General features: G+C 43.4%; 1 long non-coding RNA gene across 1 annotated transcript; it reads left to right on the forward strand.

Annotated features, from left to right (window-relative positions):
* The first annotated feature begins 234 nt into the window (after positions 1–234).
* Positions 235–6701, forward strand: LOC127688058 (uncharacterized). Its single transcript, XR_007978527.1, has 3 exons — positions 235–419; positions 1384–1541; positions 6613–6701. It is a non-coding gene; the product is annotated as an uncharacterized LOC127688058 (long non-coding RNA).
* The last annotated feature ends 211 nt before the right edge of the window (positions 6702–6912 follow it).

The following is a 6912-nucleotide window of genomic DNA, read 5'->3' on the forward strand; positions in this document are numbered from 1 at the left end:
ACCACAAGAGCAAACAACATGATGACCTCAGTTTAAATCTTAGCATGGGTTACCACTGTCTGGAGGGCCAAGCAAGCAGTGGCTATGCTAACAGATGGTGCTGATTGGTGTCAGGATCAGCACATGACTGATTCTTGTTTACTAACGCCTGTGGGTGCTGCCTTCTGGTACTCTATTCTGCCTCTAATTTGGGGAAGTTGTTCTTTTTTATTTCACTCTGTGAAGGATCACCACACAGAGAGACCAGAGCTGTGGACCTGGGAAACACTATGACCCGGAGCTCAAGCAAGAAGAACTTCCTTGTAAAGAGGACAGCTTTCCCACAGCTTTAACAGAGTACAAAACATTCACAAGTGGATGTAGAGATTCAGAAGATATTTCCAGGGCAAGTCAGAAAGCCCCTTGCTGTGAACTAGTGGGTAAGTGCCGGATGACTTCTGAGTGCTGGAGATGGGGACACCGATCCCCATCTCCACTCTTCTGAGACCATTTTTGTGCTTTGCTGGTAGGTGAGAGATTAGTCCGCTGTACTATTAAATGCAATCCAGAGACAGCTTATTAGTAAATTGCAAGACAGGAAAGCAGTTCATGACATCATTTAATAAAGCATCCCTCAACCAACCCAGCGAGAGCACTACGCTCTCTCCTCTGAGCACTCCAGCCAACGGCGGTTTTACTGTACAAATCAGACCTGGCTTCTCTTTCTCTTCTCTTTCTTCCACATATCATTGTTAAAGTCCGTGTAGAATTTATTCATTTGTAGGACAGGGCAAAGTTTCAGGAGACTAAACAGCCGGCTGCAGGGAGGAAAACAGTGGGGTAGAATTTCTATGTGACTTAAAACGCGCAGTTATTTTTATTTTGATTCTCAAATAGGGAAACCATCACATTATTTAGGCGACTCAGGCAGGAAATCAAATCTCACTCTTCAGTTCCGCTGATGTTTTCTTCGATTGAATTACGTGGTTCCATGTACAGCCCCTCCCACATCAGCCCTGCTGTAACATTGATTAGCAGAGCACCAGTGAGAAGGGCTGGGCTGAGATCCAGCCATTTCAGCTGGGTTCCGGGGTCCCCAGAGAATGCAGAAGATTGGGGTTCAAACCCAGCGTTTTTGGTTACTTTGAATTTTGCTTTTTGCCACATTTGACATCAGTTATGTTAAAAAAAAAAAACAATCTTGAAAAGCAGAAAGAAGCCCTATAATCATCAGCAAAACGATGGAAGCTTAATTTACTGAAGTATTTCTTGAGGTTTTCTCCACAATTTTTCCCATCTTTCTGATTTTGATATTATCATATGACCAACAGACATCCGCCATCTCAGGGGTCTTTGTGGTGGAGAAAGTGTAAACAACAGATGTTTGTCTTATATTCCCCAAAGTTCAAGCTCTGAAGATGATGTCATGAGCCCCGAGAGAACGACGAAGCTGAAGGTGAACAGAGATCCCTAGACCGCGAGCAGGGCGGAAGGCCAGGGGCCGCGCGCGCGCTCGCTGCTTCTCACAATGCAGACGCTGGACACAAGGGCCTTGCATCCTGGTGAGTTAAGAAGCCAAAGAAGCATGGTAAGCCAAGAAAGAGTGAGGAAAGATTTACTGTCTACATCAGGCAGAGGAGCAGAGGAGTTGTTTCCAAAGCAAAGCTCTTTCCAGACACAAAAAACAGTGAAAAGTTTATTTGGGGAGCCTATTCAGATCCAGCGATGAAGGCACTCTGGTCTGGGCCAACTTCTGGAGCATGCTCACACTGAGGTCATAATTTAAGAAGGGACGATGCTAGACAAGCTGCTGGTCATGAAGCACATGTTTAAAAGCTTCAAATGAGTTGGTCATGAGGGCATGATTCTGTTATCCCAGCACTTGGGTAATAGAACCAGGAGTATCAGAAGTTTAAGGTCATACTTGCCTATGTAGAGAGTTTGAGGCAAGTTGGTCTATGTGAGACTACGTTTCAAAGAAAAGGATGAAGGAAGGAGGGGATGCAGGGAACAGCATCCAATTTGTGTTCTTTAATGGCTAGTCACATCTAGTCCATGTTCTTTAATGGGAGTTACATCTAGTTCATGTACTTTAAAGAGTGGGATTCTACTGTATCCATCTAACCATAAGGAGGAGAGGGAATTTAGTTACTTCAAGAAGAGTCATAGGATAGTTAAGTTAGTGCACACTCAAAACACTCCTGAAGAAGTGATACTTTATCAACTCCTTGCTCGTAGCATATGTATATATATATATATATATATATATATATATATATATATATATGCAGTCTGAGTAAGTAAGAAAGCATGGTCCATAGATGCTAGATTAGATCCCATAAAGCAGCAATCTCCAGTCCAGTGAGATCTCATATATTCTCCATTTATGTTTTATATTGCTATTACTGCCAAAGATATATGAATCCAAAGATATATGAATGCATTGACTTTTGGTATATTTTTTCTTTCACCCTAGAAGAACTAAAGTTAGACTACCTTCCACGCTTCAGTGAAAAGCTGTGGGTGACTCCAGAGGTGCTCATGGAGCAGATAACTCTCAAAATATTAGGTCTATCTTCTCTGTTCCAGCTAGAGAAAGTTCAACTGATTGCTGTAAGGATCCACAGTAGCTCAGGATCCCCACTACCAAGTTCTCAGCGCAAAGGAGATTTGTTTGCCCCAGAGGGACAGAGGGAAGGAAATAAGAGACAGTGTCAGGAGATGGGGGATGAGGGAGAGGGGAAGGGAACAAGAGAGATGGGGCAGGGATATTTGTCCAGGAGTTGGGGCACAAAGGACTGCCTCTGTATAGAGAGGGGACAGATGTGGCTCATAGGCAAATGGAGGTTTATAAAGGTACAGGGGAAAATCCTGTATTAGGATAAGGTGCCTAATTTTGATTGGGCATGCTAATTAGGTGAGCCAAAAGGGCTTTTGATTGCTAGACTTCAATACTTTGATAGCTGGGCCTTGGTAGTCAGCCTCAGAAGGCAAAATTTGACCTTGGGGGCTGGCTTCAGGAATGTTATCTAAAGGTTTTTAGCAAGGCAGAGGTATTGGGGAGAAGGGCAAGGCCTGCCAGAACCATGTTTGCCTGTTCAGGCAAGCTAGAGTCTCTTTAATCAGAGAAATAGACACCCTGAACCAGGAACTGATGGTTCAGAATAGTGAAAACTGACATAAGGTGTAGATGATGAAAATTCAACTGTCTCACCATTTAATAATAGGGGATGGGAGAAGGAGAGTAAGGAAAAAGAAGGGGGTGGGTGGGCTTTTCCCAAATTACTGGCATTTTCATTTCTTCCCACAATACTGAAAGCCAAATATATCCCCAGAGAGGACAGCCTTGCATCTAGAGGGAGCAGTAAAGACAGAACAATGAAAATGATGGTTTTGGAGAAAAGCGATTCTGCAGCATTTGGCCTGAGCATCACGAGGTTCAGATCATTACTGAGCCGTTCTTCCTGCTGCTGATGGGTGTTCTGTGAGCCAGGGATCCCAACCATGGAATCAGGAACTGTCTTATTTTGTTTTTCTTATCAGGGAGTGTAGTAAGGAAGAGATCTTTACAATCATTAATATGGTAAAGAGATAATTGTAGATCTCTATTAGAGAAAGGACCAGATGTTAGTCACGGTTGTAAGGGAGCCTGGCTGGGCGTGTGTGAAAGAGAGAGAATCTATCTTGCCAGCACTACTCTTGGCAAGAGAGGCTTCAGAGAAGCAAATTGGGGATTTCGAAGCTTTGCTTGCAAGTCAGCATGTGGCATTTCTGTCTAAAATAAGGGAGAGGGCACTGTCGTACAAGAAGATGCCCCCTTTCATTTCCATCTTCTATATTATAGAAAGAGAGCCGCCAAGAATACACAGGTAAAGCTGGTCTTCTATTAAAACGAATCAGCTGCCTGAGGCAACGCCAACAAGGGGATTTTGTCCTAACTTGGACTGTGGAGTGAGGACAAACATTTAGTCATAAACCAGATGGAAGAACTTCTCCAACTCAGAGCAGTGACAAGAAAAATCATTTATGTCGATTAAATCCAATTTCCTTTGACAAATATTGTCTTGTGGCCACATTTAGGTCGCTTGAGCCTTCTTTGGTGATGTGCAGGTTAAGACACGTTAGATGGGACCCCCTCAGCCTTCCTTTTTCTTTCTTAGTAATGAAACATAGGACCTTACACTCATGAGTGCTAGGCAAGCACTCTACAACAGTCACACCCTCAGCTGCGCCCCTCATATCTTAGCATTTATTTGTTAGTTTGTTTAATGTGTGTGTGTGTGTGTTTGTATGTATGTGTGTGCTTGCACTTGCATAGAGGTATCATGTCATGCATGTAGAGATCAGAGGAGAACTTACAGGAGTCTTTTCTTGAAGTTTCTGGAGTTCAAACTTTCAGGTTGTGAGACTTGGCAGTAAGCACCAAATGCTCACCTCTGAGCATCCTCAGTGTCCCTCTTTCTCAGCTCTCTTTTATAGAGCGCTGTCCGTTTTCTCCGATGAGGTGACTCATTATGTGGGCTGAAGGGATAGATTTCTCAGAGTTTATTTTTATGGGTTATGTATATAGCCTTGAAAGTTTTATCCATTTGGAAGGGGTGAGTTGCTCTTTAAAGGGGATCAATGACAGGAGTGAAGATGTAGACACAGCAGAACCCAGGACGTGCTGTGTGCACTGGAGTGTGACCTCCCCGCCTTTCCATCATGACACTGGTTTCTTGGGAGATCTTATCACTCTTTGATTTCTGCTGAGGGGAAGGATGATTTCATTATCCTTGTGGATTCCCCCAAGATGCTGCTCCTGTTTCAGTCAAAACCATCACTTACGTTCACTGTGCTAATGACTGAGGACCAGTTTCCAAAAATAGAGCTAGACAGCAATCAAATTTAGAGAAGAACAGATGACAGTAACCAAAAGTGCTACGAGTCACACAGCACACAGAGAAATTAATGCTGGCCGCAGCACTCCCAAACATAAAATACAAAACACATTTCATCTGCTGGGGGGAAAAGAAAACTTCGTAGCAGTCTTTGTTACAATGTAACTTCAGGTCTCAGTCATTTTATGATTGCCAACATTCCACAGATAAAGTGTAGTCCAGAAAATTCTGGGTAGAAGCAGAACTTATGGTTTCCAAAACACCTTCTGAAGCATTTCTGTCTTTACAAATGTCTGCCCAATGCAGATCCACGGCAGCAAACGACACCGATGGTATGGTAACTACATGAGCAAACGGTTGAGATTCTAAGGAGCTACGATGACTTTGGTGTCTTTCTGACGTTCCTCTCACACAGACCTTCCAGACCCAAATGGTGCCTTCATTTGTATTTTCACCTGCTTACCAACACTGTTGAAACAGTCCATGCTCAATTAAGACAGCACTTTTTACTTAGCAAGTCTTCTAGTCAATACCAGGTTGCAATCTTTCCTCTTATCAACTAGATTGTCTCCCTCCCCCCTTTTAAGAAATTCATGCTCTAGAGATTGTAAACAAGCCTAGATTAGATCCTTAGCCTGTTTCATTCCTTGTAGGGAACAAGAAGTCTGCTAAAAGAGCTAAAAAGCATGCCTCAGACAAAGGAGCAAATGGAGTTGATCACCGTAAACTAGTTGGCAAGCTGTGACTTAAAGAATTTACATAGTAAGAGTTCTGTTATGTGTGAAACAGAGTAAGATTGTCTGTGTTCTATTCTCCATTGCCAAGGCAGGATAGCAAGACAGGAACATTAAGGGGGCACAGGTAAGAAGAGGATCCCCGCACCCCAGAATTTGGTGGAAGCCTTTGGCAGCTGAGAGTCAAGAGTTTTATCAGGACTAGCAATAGACCGGGGGAGGGGGGTAAAGGGTGTTAACTACACACAGACAATATTCCTTCTACATGAAGATGTTTTAGATAAGAATGTGAAAATGGTAAGGAACCATGGTCTTTCTCCCTTTCCAGCCTTAAACCTACAATTTTCTAAGGATCTCAAAAGATATCCTATGCACAGGAAAATGCTTTGTGCAGCCTTTGTGGCCTGTGCTGTTATCCTCTCTGGTTGTGATCTTCCACAAGGCTCTCCTGGAGCCAAGGTCACATCTGTCAGAAAAGATGGAAAAGAGACAAATACATTTCTTAGTAATCCTTTGAGGTGAAATTTGAGAGTCACTAAAATCGCCCCTCAGCCCTAGCTAAGATACTGAATTAAGCAGGACCCATGTGAGGGCATGTTTTATTCTTTTCCTGAAAACTTCTCTTTCTGTTGACTCCTGTTCTTAAATCTACACAAAAGTTTCTTTTGAAACCCCTGCCCCTGCTTCTTGTTCATTCATTCTGGAATTCCTTTCCCCAGTGAAGTCAACCTTACTTAAGTGGAGATCTCTAAAGGAAGAAAGAGTGCTTCAGGCTGTGTATGGGGGTGCTGGGCTGTGCCTCCTGCTGATGCTCCTCCATTGGTACTACCATGTACTGACTCTTGACTTAAACACCCTCTGTTCCATCTACATGATCACACAGTAGGACTAAACTTCACTGTTGGGCCTAAAGCTTGGCTCTGCTCACTGCTATTGTGCCTGGGAAGCCAACCTTCCATCTTCCTAATTTCCCAGAAAACAGAAATGTGCTAAGTGTGTTTCCCATCCTTTACTTGCAGCAACAGAGAAGGTATTGTCCAGAGACATTCAGGAAGAAAAATGGTCAAATGAGGGTGAGCAGAGACTTGCAGAGCCTTGTGGATCAAAGGTAAGAGAAACAGTAGAATCCTCATTCATCACTGGCGCTAACCCTACCAGAATCTAGCAAGCAGTACCTCTGTTGAGAGCAGGTTCTGTTGTTTCCTCTGTGCAATGTCCTCCTCCCCACATTTCTGTGGGGAAATCAAACATGCTACATTGATGGTTTTCAACCTGTGGGAGGAGACCCTCACAGGGGTTTTATATCAGATATCCTGCAT

Source organism: Apodemus sylvaticus, chromosome 6 (genome assembly GCF_947179515.1).
Source record: "Apodemus sylvaticus chromosome 6, mApoSyl1.1, whole genome shotgun sequence".
NCBI lineage: Eukaryota > Metazoa > Chordata > Mammalia > Rodentia > Muridae > Apodemus > Apodemus sylvaticus.